Source organism: Cryptomeria japonica, unplaced genomic scaffold (assembly GCF_030272615.1).
Source record: "Cryptomeria japonica unplaced genomic scaffold, Sugi_1.0 HiC_scaffold_74, whole genome shotgun sequence".
In the NCBI taxonomy this organism is placed as follows: domain Eukaryota; kingdom Viridiplantae; phylum Streptophyta; class Pinopsida; order Cupressales; family Cupressaceae; genus Cryptomeria; species Cryptomeria japonica.
This window is the reverse complement of record NW_026728896.1, coordinates 215,001-237,500: the sequence shown is the minus strand read 5'-3', so window position 1 is coordinate 237,500 and position 22,500 is coordinate 215,001. Positions and strand designations below refer to the sequence as shown.

At 60.7% G+C, this 22,500-nt stretch overlaps 2 non-coding genes across 2 annotated transcripts; both read left to right on the top strand.

Moving 5' to 3' along the window:
* The first annotated feature begins 11,697 nt into the window (after positions 1–11,697).
* LOC131864014 (5S ribosomal RNA) lies at positions 11,698–11,816 on the top strand. Its single transcript, XR_009362906.1, has one exon. It is a non-coding gene; the product is annotated as a 5S ribosomal RNA (ribosomal RNA).
* A 7,817-nt stretch (positions 11,817–19,633) lies between these two features.
* LOC131864017 (5S ribosomal RNA) lies at positions 19,634–19,752 on the top strand. Its single transcript, XR_009362909.1, has one exon. It is a non-coding gene; the product is annotated as a 5S ribosomal RNA (ribosomal RNA).
* The last annotated feature ends 2,748 nt before the right edge of the window (positions 19,753–22,500 follow it).

The following is a 22,500-nucleotide window of genomic DNA, read 5'->3' as shown; positions in this document are numbered from 1 at the left end:
AAATTTCCAAGGCGGCCAAGGAGCCTCCCCGCATAGCAATCGGGGTGTGAGGTTACGGATGCAGCATTGATAGCAATCGAGGTGTGAGGCGAAGGATGCAGAAGTGAGAGCCGAGGGATGTAGCAGAGATAGCAATCGGGGTGTGTGATGCAGAAGAGATAGCAATCGAGGTGTGCGGTGGGAAGGGCCCAGCAGCCAGAATGCATGAAGCGACGGATGAAGCAGTGATGACAACCGGGCTGTGAGGAGAGGAGGGATGCAGCCAAGAAAGCAATCAGGGCTCGAGGCAAGGGATGCATCAAGGATAGCAATCATGTTGTGAGGCGAGATTCCAAAGGCTAAACGTGAGAGGCTGCAGGGTCGACTCAGAGAGGTCTATGCATGTGAGAGGCTGAAAGCAAGGTCGACTCGGAGCGGTCTATGCATCGGGCGCGCTTGGGGCGACTACCAGTGCCAACCCCTTATCCCGCGACGCGTCCGACAAAGAGAACGTTCCAAGGCGGCAGAGGAGGTTACCAGCCGAAGGATGCAGTAGCAATAACAGGTATAGTTCCGCGGCGGCCGAGAAGACTCACCGCATAGGAATCGGGATGCGAGGCGAGGGATGCGGCGGGAAGGCCCCGACGGCTAAACGGAAGAGGCTGCAGGGCCGCCTCGGAATGGTCCAAGCATCGGATGCGATTGGGACGACTACCAGTGCCAACCCCTTATCCCGCGATGCGTCCGATACACAGATAGTTCCAAGGCGGCCGAGGAGCCTCACCGCATATCAATCGGGGTGCGAGGCGAGGGATGGGGCGGGAAGGCCCCAACGGCTAGACGGAAGAGGCTTCAGGGCCACCTCGGAATGGTCCAAGCATCGGACGCGCTTGGGGCGACTGCCAGTGCCAACCCCTTATCCCGCGATGCGTCCGATACACAGATGGTTCCAAGGCGGCCGAGGAGCCTCACCGCATAGCAATCGGGGGTGCGAGGCGAGGGATGGGGCGGGAAGGCCCCAACGGCTAGACGGAAGAGGCTTCAGGGCCGCCTAGGAATGGTCCAAGCATCGGACACGCTTGGGGCGACTACCAGTGACAGCCCCCTATCCCGCGATGCGTCCGATACGAAGATGGTTCCAAGGCGGCCGAGGAGCCTCACCGCATAGCAATCGGGGTGTGAGGTGGGGGATGCGGCGAGATGGCCCCAACGGCTAGACGGAAGAGGCCACAGGGCCGCGTCGGAATAGTCCAAGCATCGGACGCGCTTGGGGCGACTACCAGTGACAACCCCTTATCCCGCGATGCGTCCGATACGAAGATAGTTCCAAGGCGGCCGAGGAGCCTCACCGCATAGCAATCGGGGTGCGAGGTGGGGGATGCGGCGAGATGGCCCCAACGGCTAGACGGAAGAGGCTGCAGGGCCGCCTCGGAATAGTCCAAGCATCGGACGCGCTTGGGGCCACTACCAGTGACAACCCCTTATCCCGCGATGCGTCCGATACGAAGATAGTTCCAAGGCGGCCGAAGAGCCTCACCGCATAGCAATCGGGGTGCGAGGTGGGGGATGCGGCGAGATGGCCCCAACGGCTAGACGGAAGAGGCCACAGGGCCGCCTCGGAATAGTCCAAGCATCGGACGCGCTTGGGGCGACTACCAGTGACAACCCCTTATCCCGCGATGCGTCCGATACGAAGATAGTTCCCAGGCGGCCGAGGAGCCTCACCGCATAGCAATCGGGGTGCGAGGCGAGGGATGCGGCGAGATGGCCCCAAAGGCTAGACGGAAGAGGCTGCAGGGCTGCCTCGGAATAGTCCAAGCATCGGACGCGCTTGGGGCGACTACCACTGCCAACCCCTTATCCCGCGATGCGTCCGATACACAGATAGTTCCGAGGCGGCCGAGGAGGTGGGGGATGCAGCGAGATGGCCCCAACGGCTAGACGGAAGAGGCTGCAGGGCCGCCTCGGAATAGTCCAAGCATCGGACGCGCTTGGGGCGACTACCAGTGACAACCCCTTATCCCGCGATGCGTCCGATACACAGATAGTTCTGAGGCGGCCAAGGAGCCTCACCGCATAGCAATCGTGGTGCGAGGTGGGGGATGCGGCGAGATGGCCCCAACGGCTAGACGGAAGAGGCTGCAGGGCCGCCTCGGAATGGTCCAAGCATCGGATGCGCTTGGGGCGACTACCACTGCCAACCCCTTATCCCGCGATGCGTCCGATACACAGATAGTTCCAAGGCGGCCGAGGAGCCTCACAGCATAGCAATCAGGGTGCGAGGCGAGGGATGCGGCGAGAAAGCCCCAACGGCTAGAGGGAAGAGGCTTCAGGTCCGCCTCGGAATGGTCCAAGCATCGGACGCGCTTGGGGCGACTACCAGTGACAACCCCTTATCCCGCGACGCGTCCGATACACAGATAGTTCCAAGGCGGCCGAGGAGCCTCACCGCATAGCAATCGGGGTGCGAGGCGAGGGATGCGGCGAGAAGGACCCAACGGCTACACGGAAGAGGCTTCGGGGCCGCCTCGGAATGGTCCAAGCATCGGACGCGCTTGGGGCGACTACCAGTGACAACCCCTTATCCCGCGACGCGTCCGATACACAGATAGTTCCAAGGCGGCCGAGGAGCCTCACCGCATAGCAATCGGGGTGCGAGGCGAGGGATGCGGCGAGAAGGACCCAACGGCTAGACGGAAGAGGCTTCGGGGCCGCCTCGGAATGGTCCAAGCATCGGACGCGCTTGGGGCGACTACCAGTGACAACCCCTTATCCCGCGACGCGTCCGATACACAGATAGTTCCAAGGCGGCCGAGGAGCCTCACCGCATAGCAATCGGGGTGCGAGGCGAGGGATGCGGCGAGAAGGACCCAACGGCTAGACGGAAGAGGCTTCGGGTCCGCCTCGGAATGGTCCAAGCATCGGACGCGCTTGGGGCGACTACCAGTGACAACCCCTTATCCCGCGACGCGTCCGATACACAGATAGTTCCAAGGCGGCCGAGGAGCCTCACCGCATAGCAATCGGGGTGCGAGGCGAGGGATGCGGCGAGAAGGACCCAACGGCTAGACGGAAGAGGCTTCGGGTCCGCCTCGGAATGGTCCAAGCATCGGACGCGCTTGGGGCGACTACCAGTGACAACCCCTTATCCCGCGACGCGTCCGATACACAGATAGTTCCAAGGCGGCCGAGGAGCCTCACCGCATAGCAATCGGGGTGCGAGGCGAGGGATGCGGCGAGAAGGACCCAACGGCTAGACGGAAGAGGCTTCGGGTCCGCCTCGGAATGGTCCAAGCATCGGACGCGCTTGGGGCGACTACCAGTGACAACCCCTTATCCCGCGACGCGTCCGATACACAGATAGTTCCGAGGCGGCCGAGGAGCCTCACCGCATAGCAATCGGGGTGCGAGGCGAAGGATGCGGCGAGAAGGACCCAACGGCTAGACGGAAGAGGCTTCGGGTCCGCCTCGGAATGGTCCAAGCATCGGACGCGCTTGGGGCGACTACCAGTGACAACCCCTTATCCCGCGACGCGTCCGATACACAGATAGTTCCAAGGCGGCCGAGGAGCCTCACCGCATAGCAATCGGGGTGCGAGGCGAGGGATGCGGCGAGAAGGACCCAACGGCTAGACGGAAGAGGCTTCAGGGCCGCCTCGGAATGGTCCAAGCATCGAACGCGCTTGGGGCGACTACCAGTGACAACCCCTTATCCCGCGACGCGTCCGATACACAGATAGTTCCGAGGCGGCCGAGGAGCCTCACCGCATAGCAATCGGGGTGCGAGGCGAGGGATGCGGCGAGAAGGACCCAACGGCTAGACGGAAGAGGCTTCAGGGCCGCCTCGGAATGGTCCAAGCATCGGACGCGCTTGGGGCGACTACCAGTGACAACCCCTTATCCCGCGACGCGTCCGATACACAGATAGTTCCGAGGCGGCCGAGGAGCCTCACCGCATAGCAATCGGGGTGCGAGGCGAGGGATGCGGCGAGAAGGACCCAACGGCTAGACGGAAGAGGCTTCAGGGCCGCCTCGGAATGGTCCAAGCATCGGACGCGCTTGGGGCGACTACCAATGACAACCCCTTATCCCGCGACGCGTCCGATACACAGATAGTTCCGAGGCGGCCGAGGAGCCTCACCGCATAGCAATCGGGGTGCGAGGCGAGGGATGCGGCGAGAAGGACCCAACGGCTAGACGGAAGAGGCTTCAGGGCCGCCTCGGAATGGTCCAAGCATCGGACGCGCTTGGGGCGACTACCAGTGACAACCCCTTATCCCGCGACGCGTCCGATACACAGATAGTTCCGAGGCGGCCGAGGAGCCTCACCGCATAGCAATCGGGGTGCGAGGCGAGGGATGCGGCGAGAAGGACCCAACGGCTAGACGGAAGAGGCTTCAGGGCCGCCTCGGAATGGTCCAAGCATCGGACGCGCTTGGGGCGACTACCGTTGCCAACCCCTTATCCCGCGATGCGTCTGATACACAGATAGTTCCGAGGCGGCCGAGGAGCCTCACCGCATAGCAATCGGGTTGCGAGGCAGATTATTGGGAAGGGAACCCCCTGGGATGCGGCTCAAGCAGTGCCCAAAGGGACTGGAATGCGGAATCACATCGAGAGACCCAAATGCTATACGAGGGCTCAAATCGAATTATCGATTTGGCCACGACATGGACGCATCGGAACGACTACCTTTGCCGAACCACTCGCAATTGCATCCATACCGAAACCAATAGACATTTCCGTTAGAGCCCTCGCATAGCATTCGGGAATCTCGCATGCCCCTCTAAATCGACCAATGCTGGCGCTCAATGAAAATCCGAGCGCTACCACCGTTCGAGCGCCAGCATTGGTCGAGTTAGAGGGGCACGGGGGAGAATGCTCCAGTCAACACCTCCCCTATATAAGTTATTTGTCCGATTCTCGCACAACCGTAGTCTGCCTCGTCGAATCAAACAACGGTCCCAGATTCCGACTTCCGTTCCGTAGAGACCCAAAAGCTAGATGGAGGCTCGCAAGAAAGAGAGTCGGCGCATAGCAATCGGGTTTCTCGAACGTTTAGGGACCGAGCTCACTTGCGGATAGGGCAAAATCCGCCAAGCAACCCAAAAGCTAGACGGGGGCTCGAATCGAATCGCCTAGGCGGCCACAACAACGACGTGTTGGATCGACTACCAGTGCCAAACCATTCAGCAAGACTAGTCTGTGTCGAGGCCGGATAGAGATTCTCAGAGAGCGCCCGCATAGCATTTAGGAGACCTGCCGCGTCCCTCACACTCGACAAATGGTGGTGCACGTTTATAAATCCGAGCGATCCCAACCCTTTCAAGCACCAACATCGGTCGAGATAGAGGGGCACGGAGGGGGCTGCGTGAGACAACACAGTCCCCTATATAAGTTATTTGTCCGATTCTCACACATCCGAAGAATGGTCATCAAATCGGACAACAGCCCAAACTTCCGACTTCCGTCCCAGAAAGCCCAAGAGCTATCTAAAACGTTCATGGCCGGAACTCGATCGCGGCTATACCAGTCCGCCAAGCAACCCAAAAGCTAGACTGGAGCTCTAGTCGAATCACCTCTGTGGCCATTGCAAGGACGTGTTGGAGCGACTACCATTGCCGAACCATTCCGCAGGTCGAGTCCATACCAAGGCCGCATAGAGATTCACGATGAGCTCCTGCATAGCAATCAGGAGACTTGCCGTGTCCATCACAATCGATAAATCCTGGTGCAAGATTTTTGCATCCGAGCGCTCCAACCAGTCGAGCACCAGCATCAATCGACATAAACGGGCACGGGGGGAGGATGCTCGAGAACACTACCTCCCCTATATAAGTTATTTGTCCGATTCTCAAGCAGCCGAAGTCTGGTCATCGAATCGGGTCAAAGACCACAACTTCCGACTTTACCCACAATGCAAGTCATCGAATCGAACATCGGCCCCCGAGTCGGACTCCATGCGTATGTCAGGTCATCGGACCCAAATTCCGCCTTCCTGCGCATGGCGGGCCATCAATATCAACTCGGTCATCGGACCCAAACTCCGCCTTTTTGCGTATGGCACGCCTTCAAATCGGTCATCGGACCCAAATTCCGCCTTCCTGTGCATGGCGGGCCATCAACATCAACTCGGTCATCGGACCCAAATTCCGCCTTTCTGCGCATGGCACGCCATCAACTCGGTCATCGGACCCAAATTCCGCCTTCCTGCGCATGGCAGGTCATCGGACACAAATTCAGACCTCGCCAATATGCCTACGTATCGAATCGGTCATCGGACCCAACTTCCGACTTCATCCATACTGTAGGGTCTTTGAGGTTGGCGCGGTGCGCTCAACCCAGGGAGTCGACCCATCGAAGCATACACCTCCCCTATATAAGCTATTTGTCCGATTCCCACACCTGTGTAGTTTGCACCTCTGACCAGGACATCGACCCCAACTTCCGAACTCGACTGCAACGACGGCACCAGCGCCTTGGTGCGCACCTTGCGACGCACAGTCCCAACATTCGCCTTCCTGCACATGGCAGGTCATCGGACCCAAATTCCGACCTCGCGAGTATGCCTACATATCGAATCGGTCATCGGACCCAACTTCCGACTTCATCCATACCGTAGGGTCTTTGAGGTTGGCGCGGTGCGCTCAACCCGGGGAGTCGACCCAACGAAGCATACACCTCCCCTATATAAGCTATTTGTCCGATTCCCACACCTGTGTAGTTTGCACCTCCGATCAAGACATCGACCCCAACTTCCGAACTCGCCTCCAACGACCGAACCAGCGCCTTGGTGCGCACCTTGCAACGCACAGTGCCAACATTCGCCTTCCTGCACGTGGCAGGTCATCGGACCCAAATTCCGACCTCGCGAGTATGCCTACATATCGAATCGGTCATCGGACCCAACTTCCGACTTCATCCATACCGTAGGGTCTTTGAGGTTGGCGCGGTGCGCTCAACCCGGGGAGTCGACCCAACGAAGCATACACCTCCCCTATATAAGCTATTTGTCCGATTCCCACACCTGTGTAGCTTGCACCTCCGATCAGGACATCGACCCCAACTTCCGAACTCGACTAAAAAGACCGCACCAGCGCCTTGGTGTGCACCTTGCAACGCACAGTGTCAACATTCGCCTTCCTGCACATGGCAGGTCATCGGACCCAAATTCCGACCTCATGAGCATACCTACTAATCGAATCGGTCATCGGACCCAACTTCCGACTTCATCCATACCGTAGGGTCTTTGAGGTTGGCGCGGTGCGCTCAACCTGGGGAGTCGACCCATCGAAGCATACACCTCCCCTATATAAGCTATTTGTCCGATTCCGACACCTGTGTAGTTTGCACCTCCGCTCAGGACATCGACCCCAACTTCCGAACTCGCCTGCAACGACCGAACCAGCGCCTTGGTGCGCACCAAAAGTGCGCACTTTTGGAGGGCACTTTTCTGCGCTCCAAAGGTGCGCACTTTTGGAGGGCACTTTTTGGAGGGCACTTTTCTGCGCTCCAAAGGTGCGCACTTTTGGAGGGCACTTTTTGGAGGGCACTTTTCTGCGCTCCAAAGGTGCGCACTTTTGGAGGGCACTTTTTGGAGGGCACTTTTCTGCGCTCCAAAGGTGCGCACTTTTGGAGGGCACTTTTTGGAGGGCACTTTTCTGCGCTCCAAAGGTGCGCACTTTTGGAGGGCACTTTTTGGAGGGCACTTTTCTGCGCTCCAAAGGTGCGCACTTTTGGAGGGCACTTTTTGGAGGGCACTTTTCTGCGCTCCAAAGGTGCGCACTTTTGGAGGGCACTTTTTGGAGGGCACTTTTCTGCGCTCCAAAGGTGCGCACTTTTGGAGGGCACTTTTTGGAGGGCACTTTTCTGCGCTCCAAAGGTGCGCACTTTTGGAGGGCACTTTTTGGAGGGCACTTTTCTGCGCTCCAAAGGTGCGCACTTTTGGAGGGCACTTTTGTGCACTCCAAAGGTGCGCACTTTTGGAGGGCACTTTTCCTGTGCTCCAAAGGTGCACACCTAGGTGAGCACCTTCGACCACACCTTGTAGCACACCAAACTCTGACTTTCGACTTCATCCGCAATGCAGGGTCTTTGAGGTTGGCGCAATGCGCACAACCAGGGGAGTCGACCCATCAAACCCAACACCTCCCCTATATAAGCTATTTGTCTGATTCTCATACATGCGTAGCCTGCAGGAGCAATTAGGACATCGACCCCAACTTTCGGCTTCTAAACGAAAACAAGGTCTTTGAGGTTGGTGTAATGCGAACAACTAGGGGAGTCAACCCATCAAACCCAACACCTCCCCTATATAAGCTATTTGTCTGATTCTCATACATGTGTAGTCTACAGGAGCAATTAGGACATCGACCCCAACTTTTGACTTCTTAACGAAAACAAGGTCTTTGAGGTTGACGTAATGCGCACAACCAGGGGAGTCGACCCATCAAACCCAACACCTCCCCTATATAAGCTATTTGTCCGATTCTCATACATGTGTAGCCTGCAGGAGCCATTAGGACATTGACCCCAACTTTTGACTTCTTAACGAAAACAAGGTCTTTGAGGTTGGCGTAATGCGCACAACCAAGGGAGTTGACCCATCAAACCCAACACCTCCCCTATATAAGCTATTTGTCTGATTCTCATACATGTGTAGCCTGCAACAACGATTAGGACATCCACCCCAACTTCTGAATTCGTCTGCGTTGACCGCACCAAAGGTGCACGCCTTGGTGCTCACCAAAATCCGACTTCCGACTTCTTCTGCTATGCGGGGTCTTTGAGGTTGGCGCAGTGCGCACAACCAGGGGAGTCAACCCACCGAATGCAACACCTCCCCTATATAAGCTATTTGTCTGATTCTCATACATGCGTAGACTGCAGCAATGATTAGGACATCCACCCCAACTTTTGACTTCTTAAACAAGACAGGGTCTTTGAAGTTGGTGCAGTGCACACAACCAGGGGAGTCGACCCATCAAACGCAACACCTCCCCTATATAAAGCTATTTGTCCGATTCTCATACGTGTAGTCTGCAGCAGCGATTAGGACATCGACCCCAACTTCCGAATTCGTTTGCATTGACCGCACCAAAGGTGCACGCCTTGGTGTGCACCCTGGAGTGCACTTTGGTGCTCACCTCGGTGCACACTTTGGTGTGCACCTCGGTGTGCACCAAAGGTGCGCACCTTGGAGCGCACCAAAGGTGTACACTTTGGAGCGCACCACATAGGGTCTTTGAGAGGTTGGCGCAGTGCGCACACCAAGGTGGGTGTTGAGGTGCGTGCCGAGGTGGGTGGGTGCTAGGGTGCGCTCCATGGTGGGTGCCAGGGTGGGTGCGTGCTAGGGTGGATTCCAAAGAGGGTCATAGGGTGGGTGCCAAGGTGGGTTGGTGATATAGTGGGTTCAAAGGTGGGTACTAGGGTGGGTTCCAAGGTGGGTCACAAGTTGGGTGCCAGGATGCGTGGGTGTTAGGTTGGGTGCCAAGGTGGGCTCCTGCGTGGGTGGGTGCTAGGGTGGGTTTCAAGGTGGACGCGAGGGCGGGTGCCAAGGTGGGTAACAAGTTGGGTGTTAGGATGGGTGAGTGCTAGAGTGGGTGCCAAGGTGGGTGGGTGCTAAGGTGGATGCCAAGGTGGTTCACAGGGTGGGTGGGTTCTAGGGTGAGTTCCAAGGTGGGTCACAGGTTCAGTGCTAGGGTGGGTGTCAAGGCGGGTGTCGAGGTGCCTGGGTGCTAGGGTGTGGATGCCAATGTGGGTCATAGGGTGGGTACTAGGGTGGGCTGCAATGTGGGTGCCAAGGTGGGTAACATGCTCGGTGGGTTCTAAATTGGGTGCCAGGGTGGGTGTGCACCCACCTTGCCCGAGGTGGGTGCCAAGGTGCCAGTGTGGGTGGGTGCTAAGGTGGATGCCAAGGTGGGTGAGAAGGTGGGTGATAGGTTGAGTGGTAGGATGGGTGGGTGCCAAGATGGGTCACAGGGTGGGTGCAAGGGTGGGTAGGTGCTAGGGTTGGTGTCAGGGTGGGTGGGTGCTAGGTTGGGTTCCAAGGTGGGTGCGAGGGTGAGTGTCAAGGTGGGTCACAGGTTAGGTGCTAGGATGGGTGAGTGCTAGGGTGCAAAGGTGCCAGGGTGGGTGCTAGGATGGGTCGATGCTAGGGTGAGTGGCAAGGTGGGTCCACAAGTGTCAAGGTGGGTGCCGAGGTGGGTGCCAAGTCGGCGACTGCTATGGTGGATGCCAAGGTGGGTCACGGGGTGGGTGCCAAGTTGCTAGGTTGGGTTCCAAGGTGGGTGCCAACGTGGGTGCTAGGGTGCGTGGGTTAAAGGGTGTGTCACAACGTGGGTGCCAGGATGGGTGCGCACCCACACTGGCCAAGACGGGTGCGGGTGCAAGGTTGGGTTCCAAGCCCGGTCACAGGCTGGGTGCTAGGATGGGTGGGTGCCAAGGTGGGCACCAGGGTGGGTGCACCCACCCTGGCCAAGGTGGGTCACGGGGTGGGTCCTAGGGTGGGTAACGGGGTGGGTACTAAGGTGCGTGCCAAGGTGGGTCATAGGGTGGGTGCCAAGGTGGGCACCAGGGTGGGTGTGCACCAACCCTAGCCAGGGTAGGTCACGGGGTGGTTGTCGGGGTGGGCGTCAAGGAGCCAAGGTGGGTGGCAAGTAGCCAAGTTGCGTGCCAAGGTGGGTGTCGGGGTGGGTGCCAAGGATCCAAGGTGGGTGCCAAGGAACCAAGGTGGGTGTCTGGGTGGGTGCCGAGGTGGGAGCCAGGGTGGGTCCCAAGGTGAGTGCAAAGGTGGGTGCCAGGGTCAAGGTGAGTGCCAATGTGGGTTCCAAGGTGCCAGGGTCAGGGTGAGTGCCAATGTGGGTTCAAAGGTGCTAAGTTGGGTGCGAGGTTGGGTGCGAGGGTGGGTGGGTGCCAAGGTGTGCTAGGTGGAAGCCCGGGTGGGTCGGCATCCCATGGGTGTCGAGTTGGGTGCCTGATGGGTGCTTCTTGTCAAGTTTTAGTCGTCGGGACTCATTTCGAGCCTTAGAGGTCGTTTCTTGTCCGGTTGCCCTGTCTTCGACCTGGGAACCCAATTTTGGTCCTCGGGTCCCATTTTTTTTTGTCTCGCATCCCACTTTTGGCCTGTGGCCTTTTCGGGGTCGATTCTCGTTTTGGGCATCAGAGCATGTTTCTTCTCCTAAAACCCAATATTTGTTTATTAAGTCTCGGAACACATTTTTGTTCTCGTGGACCCATCATGGGTCTTGGAACGCATTTGTGGTCCTTGGGTCCCATTTTGCATCCCGAAACTTGTGTTTTGGTGCTTGATCCCTATTTTGGGTGCCCACCTTGCACCAAGTGCGCACCCGGGGCAAACCGAGCGCCTTGGTGCACCGGGGCAAGATCGAGCGTGCACCCGAGGCGCCCCGAACATGCACCAAGGTGCACTCGGCCCACATGTGAGCGCAGGTCGTTGCGCCCGAGGTGGTGTGTGGGCACCGCGTTGCAGACGGGACACTGCACGCACACGACGCCCCCTCCAGGTGCACGCACGTAGGCCGGGCCGGGTGCACACCCGACGCCCTAGCAAGGTGCGCGCACCCGGGCAGGGCTCACACTTGGCGAACGGGGCGCACTTCGCGAGGGAGGGTGTGCACCTCGACGGGGGTGGGTGGCCGGGGTGGATTCGCACGTGGGTCGCGGTTTGCTAAGTACACACTGCGACAAGCTCATAACGGGTGCGATCATACCAGCATTAGTGCACCGGATCCCATCAGAACTCCGCAGTTAAGCGCGCTTGGGCCGGAGTAGTACTGGGATGGGTGACCTCCCGGGAAGTCCCGGTGTTGCACCCTTTTTTAGTTTTTCGCCGGGCGTCGCAATGCTATTTGAATAAACCTTTTGCCCGTTTGCGTTCTCGTCGGGGCCGGGTCGGGCCGGGGTGCGCTGCCCGCACTACCGCGCGCGCGGGGGCGACACCGAGCGCGCACCCGAGGCACCCCGAGCACACAGGCCACGGTGCAACCCGGGCGTTGTGCGCGCACCCCGGTGCGCCCGAGGTGCTGCGCGCGCACCCAGGTGAAATCGGTGTGCACCTCGGCCAGTGCGCGCTCGGTCGAGTCGCGCACGTTGGCCAAGGTGCACGGTGATGTTTCTTACTCTAAGGTTCCGCACCAGACGCCCGGGACAGGTGAGCGAAGCTGGGCGGGGCCGGGTGCGCGGCCGGGGCAGGTGCACGCAGCTGGAGAGAGCTTTGGAGCACACTTCGGAGCGCACCAATGATGCGCTCCATTCAAAAGTTTCCTGAAAAGGCAAAAAAAGTTGAGATTATAGAATTTCCCACTTGAGAGATTGTAAAAAAAAAAAATTTAAAATGAAGGAAACGCGGGTGCCAAGGTGTGCGCAGCCCAGCCAAGGTGTGCGCACCAAGGCGCCCACCCTGGCGAAGGTGCACGCAAGGTGCGCACCCGAGGCAAACCGGACAATTAACCCAACTTTCGACTTCGCGCGCACCTTGGAGCGCACTTCGGAGCGCTCCTTGGTGCGCACCAATCTTGGGCACCTCGGAGTGCACCATGGCGCCCACCAAGGTGCGCACCCGGGGCAAACCGAGCTCCGACTTCGTGCGCACCTTGGAGCGCACGAAAGGTGCGCACCATGGCGCCCACCAAGGTGCGCAGCCCAGCCAAGGCGTGCGCATCAAGGTGCGCACCCTGGCGAAGGTGCGCACCCGGGGCAAACCGAGCTCCGACTTCGTGCGCACCTTGGAGCGCACAAAAGGTGCGCAACCCAGCCAAGGTGTGCGCACCCCGGTCAAACCGAGCTCCGAATCGTGCGCACCAGAGGTGCACGCCATCGTGCGCACCTTGGAGCACACTTCGGAGCCCTCCTTGGTGCGCGCCGATGTTGCGCACCTCGGAGCGCACCCGGGGAAAACAATGCAATTAACCCGACTTTCGACTTCGTGGGCACCTCGGAGCGCTCTCGGGTTCGCACCTCGGAGCACACCGAGGTGCGCACCTTTGATGCGCTGCCTTCACCAATTTCCAGAAAAGGCAAGAAAACATTGAGAAGGTGTGCGCACCGAGGTGCCCACCCTGGCGAAGGTGCACGCGAGGTGCGCACCCGGGGCAAACCGGGCTCCGACTTCGTGCACGCCGCACCTTGGAGCACACTTCGGAGCGCTCCTTGGTGCGCACCAGGGCGCGCAACCCAGCCGAGGTGCCCACCCCGGCGAAGGTGCACGCGAGGTGCGCACCCGGGGCAAACCGGGCTCCGACTTCGTGCACGCCATGGTGCCCACCGCGGCGAAGGTGCACGCGAGGTGCGCACCCGGGGCAAACCGGGCTCCGACTTCGTGCACGCCGCACCTTGGAGCACACTTCGGAGCGCTCCTTGGTGCGCACCATGGTGCCCACCAGGGCGCGCAACCCCGCCGAAGGTGCACGCGAGGTGCGCACCCGGGGCAAACCGGGCTCCGACTTCGTGCACGCCGCACCTTGGAGCACACTTCGGAGCGCTCCTTGGTGCGCACCATGGTGCCCACCAGGGCGCGCAACCCCGCCGAAGGTGCACGCGAGGTGCGCACCCGGGGCAAACCGGGCTCCGACTTCGTGCACGCCATGGTGCGCACCGCGGCGAAGGTGCGCACCCGGGGCAAACCGGGCTCCGACTTCGTGCACGCCGCACCTTGGAGCACACTTCGGAGCGCTCCTTGGTGCGCACCAGGGCGCGCAACCCAGCCGAGGTGCCCACCCCGGCGAAGGTGCACGCGAGGTGCGTACCCGGGGCAAACCGGGCTCCGACTTCGTGCACGCCGCACCTTGGAGCACACTTCGGAGCGCTCCTTGGTGCGCACCATGGTGCCCACCAGGCCGCGCAACCCAGCCAAGGTGTGCGCACCAAGGTGCACGCGAGGTGCGCACCCGGGGCAAACCGGGGTCCGACTTCGTGCACGCCGCACCTTGGAGCACACATCGGGGCGCTCCCGGGTTCGCACCGGCGTTGCGCACCGTGGTGGGCACCTCGGAGCACACCAAGGTGGGCAGCGAGGTGCGCACCTTTGATGCGATGCCTTCACTAATTTCCATAAAAGGCAAAAAAAAAACGAGATTTTAAAATTTCCGTTTTGAAAGATAGTGAGAAAAAGGGAATGCTGGTGCCATCTTGAGCCCGCCCTGGTGCGCAGCCCAGCCAAGGTGTGCGCACCAAGGTGCCCACCCTGGCGAAGGTGCGCGCCCGGGCAATTAATCCAACTTCCAACTTCGCGCGCGCCAGGGTGGGAGCGCACCCAACAACCGGGCCTGGGAAGAGCCAATGCGAGAAACCCCACCAAACGCTCTGACAAAAAAAGAGGGGGCGCTCCAGTAACCCCGCTTCGGAGCGCACCCTGGGCAAACCCAGCCAAGGTGCCCACCCCGGCCAAGGTGCAGGCGAGGTGCGCACCCGGGGCAAACCGGGCTCCGACAACGTGCACGCCGCACCTTGGAGCACACTTCGTAGCGCTCCCGGGTGCGCACCTCAGAGCACACCAAGGTGGGCAGCGAGGTGCGCACCTTTGATGCGCTGCCTTCACTAATTTCCAGAAAAGGCAAAAAAAAAAGGAGATTTTAAAATTTCCGTTTTGAAAGATAGTGAAAAAAACGGAACGCGCGTGCCATCTTGAGCCCGCCCTGGTGCGCAGCCCAGGTAAGGTGCCCACCCTGGCAAAGGTGCGCACCCGGGCAATTAACCCTACTTCCGACTTCGTGCGCGCCAGGGTGGCAACCGGGCCTCGGAAGAGCCAATGCGAGAAACCCCACCAAACGCTCCGACAAAAAAAGAGGCGGCGCTCCAATAACCCCGCTTCGGAGCGCAGCCGGGGCAAACCCAGCCAAGGTGCCCACCCCGACGAAGGTGCACGCGAGGTGCGCACCCGGGGCAAACCGGGCTCCGACAACGTGCACGCAGCACCTTGGAGCACACTTCGAAGCACTCCCGGGTGCCCACCGGCGTTGCGCACCGTGGTGGGCAGCGAGGTGCGCACCTTTGATGCGCTGCCTTCACTAATTTCCAGAAAAAGGCAAAAAAAAATGAGATTTTAAAATTTCCGTTTTGAAAGATAGTGAAAAAAAAGGAACGCGGGTGCCATCTTGAGCCCGCCCTGGTGCGCAGCCCAGGCAAGGCATGCGCACCAAGGTGCCCACCCGAGGTGCACACCCGGGGCAAACCGGGCTCCGACTTCGTGCAGGCCGCACCTTGGAGCACACTTCGGAGCGCTCCTTGGTGCGCACCATGGTGCCCACCAGGGCGCGCAACCCAGCCAAGGTCTGCACACCAAGGTGCCCACCCCGGCGAAGGTGCACGCGAGGTGCGCACCCGGGGCAAACCGGGCTCCGACTTCGTGCACGCCATGGTGCCCACCGCGGCGAAGGTGCACGCGAGGTGCGCACCCGGGGCAAACCGGGCTCCGACTTCGTGCACGCCGCACCTTGGAGCACACTTCGGAGCGCTCCTTGGTGCGCACCATGGTGCCCACCAGGGCGCGCAACCCAGCCAAGGTGTGCGCACCAAGGTGCACGCGAGGTGCGCACCCGGGGCAAACCGGGGTCCGACTTCGTGCACGCCGCACCTTGGAGCACACATCGGAGCGCTCCCAGGTTCGCACCAGCGTTGCGCACCTTTGATGCGCTGCCTTCACTAATTTCAAGAAAAGGCAAAAAAAAACGAGATTTTAAAATTTCCGTTCTGAAAGATAGTGAAAAAAACGGAACGCGGGTGCCATCTTGAGCCCTTCCTGGTGCGCAGCCCAGGCAAGTTGTGCGCACCAAGGTGCCCACCCTGGCGGAGGTGCGCGCCCGGGGCAATCCGGGCTCCGACTTCGTGCACTGCATGGTGCCCACCAAGGCGCGCAACCCAGCCAAGGTGCCCACCGCAGCGAAGGTGCACGCGAGGTGCGCACCCGAGGTGCACACCCGGGGCAAACCGGGCTCCGACTTCGTGCACGCCGCACCTTGGAGCACACTTCAGAGCGCTCCTTGGTGCGCACCAGGGCGCGCAACCCAGCCGAGGTGCCCACCCCGGCGAAGGTGCACGCGAGGTGCGCACCCGGGGCAAACCGGGCTCCGACTTCGTGCACGCCATGGTGCCCACCGCGGCGAAGGTGCGCACCCGGGGCAAACCGGGCTCCGACTTCGTGCACGCCGCACCTTGGAGCACACTTCGGAGCGCTCCTTGGTGCGCACCATGGTGCCCACCAGGCCGCGCAACCCAGCCAAGGTGTGCGCACCAAGGTGCACGCGAGGTGCGCACCCGGGGCAAACCGGGGTCCGACTTCGTGCACGCCGCACCTTGGAGCACACATCGGGGCGCTCCCGGGTTCGCACCGGCGTTGCGCACCGTGGTGGGCACCTCGGAGCACACCAAGGTGGGCAGTGAGGTGCGCACCTTTGATGCGATGCCTTCACTAATTTCCATAAAAGGCAAAAAAAAAACGAGATTTTAAAATTTCCGTTTTGAAAGATAGTGAGAAAAAGGGAATGCTGGTGCCATCTTGAGCCCGCCCTGGTGCGCAGCCCAGCCAAGGTTTGCGCACCAAGGTGCCCACCCTGGCGAAGGTGCGCGCCCGGGCAATTAACCCAACTTCCAACTTCGCGCGCGCCAGGGTGGGAGCGCACCCAACAACCGGGCCTGGGAAGAGCCAATGCGAGAAACCCCACCAAACTCTCTGACAAAAAAAGAGGGGGCGCTCCAGTAACCCCGCTTCGGAGCGCACCCTGGGCAAACCCAGCCAAGGTGCCCACCCCGGCCAAGGTGCAGGCGAGGTGCGCACCCGGGGCAAACCGGGCTCCGACAACGTGCACGCCGCACCTTGGAGCACACTTCGTAGCGCTCCCGGGTGCGCACCTCAGAGCACACCAAGGTGGGCAGCGAGGTGCGCACCTTTGATGCGCTGCCTTCACTAATTTCCAGAAAAGGCAAAAAAAAAAGGAGATTTTAAAATTTCCGTTTTGAAAGATAGTGAAAAAAACGGAACGCGCGTGCCATCTTGAGCCCGCCCTGGTGCGCAGCCCAGGTAAGGTGCCACCCTGGCAAAGGTGCGCACCCGGGCAATTAACCCTACTTCCGACTTCGTGCGCGCCAGGGTGGCAACCGGGCCTCGGAAGAGCCAATGCGAGAAACCCCACCAAACGCTCCGACAAAAAAAGAGGCGGCGCTCCAATAACCCCGCTTCGGAGCGCAGCCGGGGCAAACCAAGCCAAGGTGCCCACCCCGACGAAGGTGCACGCGAGGTGCGCACCCGGGGCAAACCGGGCTCCGACAACGTGCACGCAGCACCTTGGAGCACACTTCGAAGCACTCCCGGGTGCCCACCGGCGTTGCGCACCGTGGTGGGCAGCGAGGTGCGCACCTTTGATGCGCTGCCTTCACTAATTTCCAGAAAAAGGCAAAAAAAAATGAGATTTTAAAATTTCCGTTTTGAAAGATAGTGAAAAAAAAGGAACGCGGGTGCCATCTTGAGCCCGCCCTGGTGCGCAGCCCAGGCAAGGCATGCGCACCAAGGTGCCCACCCGAGGTGCACACCCGGGGCAAACCGGGCTCCGACTTCGTGCAGGCCGCACCTTGGAGCACACTTCGGAGCGCTCCTTGGTGCGCACCATGGTGCCCACCAGGGCGCACCCGAGGCAAACCGGGCTCCGACTTCGTGCACGCCGCACCTTGGAGCACACATCGGAGCGCTCCCAGGTTCGCACCAGCGTTGCGCACCTTTGATGCGCTGCCTTCACTAATTTCCAGAAAAGGCAAAAAAAAACGATATTTTAAAATTTCCGTTCTGAAAGATAGTGAAAAAAACGGAACGCGGGTGCCATCTTGAGCCCTTCCTGATGCGCAGCCCAGGCAAGTTGTGCGCACCAAGGTGCCCACCCTGGCGGAGGTGCGCGCCCGGGGCAAACCGGGCTCCGACTTCGTGCACTGCATGGTGCCCACCAAGGCGCGCAACCCAGCCAAGGTGCCCACCGCAGCGAAGGTGCACGCGAGGTGCGCACCCGAGGTGCACACCCGGGGCAAACCGGGCTCCGACTTCGTGCACGCCGCACCTTGGAGCACACTTCAGAGCGCTCCTTGGTACGCACCAGGGCGCGCAACCCAGCCAAGGTGCTCACCCCGGCGAAGGTGCACGCGAGGTGCGCACCCGGGGCAAACCGGGCTCGGACTTCGTGCACGCCGCACCTTGGAGCACACATCGGAGCGCTCCCGGGTTCGCACCAGCATTGCGCACCTTTGATGCGCTGCCTTCACTAATTTCCAGAAAAGGCAAAAAAAAGAAAAAAATGAGATTTTAAAATTTCCGTTTTGAAAGATAGTGAAAAAAACGGAACGCGGGTGCCATCTTGAGCCCGCCCTGGTGTGCAGCCCAGGCAAGTTGTGCGCACCAAGGCACCCACCCTGGCCAAGGTGGGTCACGGGGTGGGTCCTAGGGTGGGTAACGGGGTGGGTACTAAGGTGCGTGCCAAGGTGGGTCATAGGGTGGGTGCCAAGGTGGGCACCAGGGTGGGTGTGCACCAACCCTAGCCAGGGTAGGTCACGGGGTGGTTGTCGGGGTGGGCGTCAAGGAGCCAAGGTGGGTGGCAAGTAGCCAAGTTGCGTGCCAAGGTGGGTGTCGGGGTGGGTGCCAAGGATCCAAGGTGGGTGCCAAGGAACCAAGGTGGGTGTCTGGGTGGGTGCCGAGGTGGGAGCCAGGGTGGGTCCCAAGGTGAGTGCAAAGGTGGGTGCCAGGGTCAAGGTGAGTGCCAATGTGGGTTCCAAGGTGCCAGGGTCAGGGTGAGTGCCAATGTGGGTTCAAAGGTGCTAAGTTGGGTGCGAGGTTGGGTGCGAGGGTGGGTGGGTGCCAAGGTGTGCTAGGTGGAAGCCCGGGTGGGTCGGCATCCCATGGGTGTCGAGTTGGGTGCCTGATGGGTGCTTCTTGTCAAGTTTTAGTCGTCGGGACTCATTTCGAGCCTTAGAGGTCGTTTCTTGTCCGGTTGCCCTGTCTTCGACCTGGGAACCCAATTTTGGTCCTCGGGTCCCATTTTTTTTTGTCTCGCATCCCACTTTTGGCCTGTGGCCTTTTCGGGGTCGATTCTCGTTTTGGGCATCAGAGCATGTTTCTTCTCCTAAAACCCAATATTTGTTTATTAAGTCTCGGAACACATTTTTGTTCTCGTGGACCCATCATGGGTCTTGGAACGCATTTGTGGTCCTTGGGTCCCATTTTGCATCCCGAAACTTGTGTTTTGGTGCTTGATCCCTATTTTGGGTGCCCACCTTGCACCAAGTGCGCACCCGGGGCAAACCGAGCGCCTTGGTGCACCGGGGCAAGATCGAGCGTGCACCCGAGGCGCCCCGAACATGCACCAAGGTGCACTCGGCCCACATGTGAGCGCAGGTCGTTGCGCCCGAGGTGGTGTGTGGGCACCGCGTTGCAGACGGGACACTGCACGCACACGACGCCCCCTACAGGTGCACGCACGTAGGCCGGGCCGGGTGCACACCCGACGCCCTAGCAAGGTGCGCGCACCCGGGCAGGGCTCACACTTGGCGAACGGGGCGCACTTCGCGAGGGAGGGTGTGCACCTCGACGGGGGTGGGTGGCCGGGGTGGATTCGCACGTGGGTCGCGGTTTGCTAAGTACACACTGCGACAAGCTCATAACGGGTGCGATCATACCAGCGTTAGTGCACCGGATCCCATCAGAACTCCGCAGTTAAGCGCGCTTGGGCCGGAGTAGTACTGGGATGGGTGACCTCCCGGGAAGTCCCGGTGTTGCACCCTTTTTTAGTTTTTCGCCGGGCATCGCAATGCTATTTGAATAAACCTTTTGCCCGTTTGCGTTCTCGTCGGGGCCGGGCCGGGCCGGGGTGCGCTGCCCGCACTACCGCGCGCGCGGGGGCGACACCGAGCGCGCACCCGAGGCGCCCCGAGCACACAGGCCACGGTGCAACCCGGGCGTTGTGCGCGCACCCCGGTGCGCCCGAGGTGCTGCGCGCGCACCCAGGTGAAATCGGTGTGCACCTCGGCCAGTGCGCGCTCGGTCGAGTCGCGCACGTTGGCCAAGGTGCACGGTGATGTTTCTTACTCTAAGGTTCCGCACCAGACGCCCGGGACAGGTGAGCGAAGCTGGGCGGGGCCGGGTGCGCGGCCGGGGCAGGTGCACGCAGCTGGAGAGAGCTTTGGAGCACACTTCGGAGCGCACCAATGATGCGCTCCATTCAAAAGTTTCCTGAAAAGGCAAAAAAAGTTGAGATTATAGAATTTCCCACTTGAGAGATTGTAAAAAAAAAAAATTTAAAATGAAGGAAACGCGGGTGCCAAGGTGTGCGCAGCCCAGCCAAGGTGTGCGCACCAAGGCGCCCACCCTGGCGAAGGTGCACGCAAGGTGCGCACCCGAGGCAAACCGGACAATTAACCCAACTTTCGACTTCGCGCGCACCTTGGAGCGCACTTCGGAGCGCTCCTTGGTGCGCACCAATCTTGGGCACCTCGGAGTGCACCATGGCGCCCACCAAGGTGCGCACCCGGGGCAAACCGAGCTCCGACTTCGTGCGCACCTTGGAGCGCACGAAAGGTGCGCACCATGGCGCCCACCAAGGTGCGCAGCCCAGCCAAGGCGTGCGCATCAAGGTGCGCACCCTGGCGAAGGTGCGCACCCGGGGCAAACCGAGCTCCGACTTCGTGCGCACCTTGGAGCGCACAAAAGGTGCGCAACCCAGCCAAGGTGTGCGCACCCCGGTCAAACCGAGCTCCGAATCGTGCGCACCAGAGGTGCACGCCATCGTGCGCACCTTGGAGCACACTTCGGAGCCCTCCTTGGTGCGCGCCGATGTTGCGCACCTCGGAGCGCACCCGGGGAAAACAATGCAATTAACCCGACTTTCGACTTCGTGGGCACCTCGGAGCGCTCTCGGGTTCGCACCTCGGAGCACACCGAGGTGCGCACCTTTGATGCGCTGCCTTCACCAATTTCCAGAAAAGGCAAGAAAACATTGAGAAGGTGTGCGCACCGAGGTGCCCACCCTGGCGAAGGTGCACGCGAGGTGCGCACCCGGGGCAAACCGGGCTCCGACTTCGTGCACGCCGCACCTTGGAGCACACTTCGGAGCGCTCCTTGGTGCGCACCAGGGCGCGCAACCCAGCCGAGGTGCCCACCCCGGCGAAGGTGCACGCGAGGTGCGCACCCGGGGCAAACCGGGCTCCGACTTCGTGCACGCCATGGTGCCCACCGCGGCGAAGGTGCACGTGAGGTGCGCACCCGGGGCAAACCGGGCTCCGACTTCGTGCACGCCGCACCTTGGAGCACACTTCGGAGCGCTCCTTGGTGCGCACCATGGTGCCCACCAGGGCGCGCAACCCCGCCGAAGGTGCACGCGAGGTGCGCACCCGGGGCAAACCGGGCTCCGACTTCGTGCACGCCGCACCTTGGAGCACACTTCGGAGCGCTCCTTGGTGCGCACCATGGTGCCCACCAGGGCGCGCAACCCCGCCGAAGGTGCACGCGAGGTGCGCACCCGGGGCAAACCGGGCTCCGACTTCGTGCACGCCGCACCTTGGAGCACACTTCGGAGCGCTCCTTGGTGCGCACCAGGGCGCGCAACCCAGCCGAGGTGCCCACCCCGGCGAAGGTGCGTACCCGGGGCAAACCGGGCTCCGACTTCGTGCACGCCGCACCTTGGAGCACACTTCGGAGCGCTCCTTGGTGCGCACCATGGTGCCCACCAGGCCGCGCAACCCAGCCAAGGTGTGCGCACCAAGGTGCACGCGAGGTGCGCACCCGGGGCAAACCGGGGTCCGACTTCGTGCACGCCGCACCTTGGAGCACACATCGGGGCGCTCCCGGGTTCGCACCGGCGTTGCGCACCGTGGTGGGCACCTCGGAGCACACCAAGGTGGGCAGCGAGGTGCGCACCTTTGATGCGATGCCTTCACTAATTTCCATAAAAGGCAAAAAAAAAACGAGATTTTAAAATTTCCGTTTTGAAAGATAGTGAGAAAAAGGGAATGCTGGTGCCATCTTGAGCCCGCCCTGGTGCGCAGCCCAGCCAAGGTGTGCGCACCAAGGTGCCCACCCTGGCGAAGGTGCGCGCCCGGGCAATTAACCCAACTTCCAACTTCGCGCGCGCCAGGGTGGGAGCGCACCCAACAACCGGGCCTGGGAAGAGCCAATGCGAGAAACCCCACCAAACGCTCTGACAAAAAAAGAGGGGGCGCTCCAGTAACCCCGCTTCGGAGCGCACCCTGGGCAAACCCAGCCAAGGTGCCCACCCCGGCCAAGGTGCAGGCGAGGTGCGCACCCGGGGCAAACCGGGCTCCGACAACGTGCACGCCGCACCTTGGAGCACACTTCGTAGCGCTCCCGGGTGCGCACCTCAGAGCACACCAAGGTGGGCAGCGAGGTGCGCACCTTTGATGCGCTGCCTTCACTAATTTCCAGAAAAGGCAAAAAAAAAAGGAGATTTTAAAATTTCCGTTTTGAAAGATAGTGAAAAAAACGGAACGCGCGTGCCATCTTGAGCCCGCCCTGGT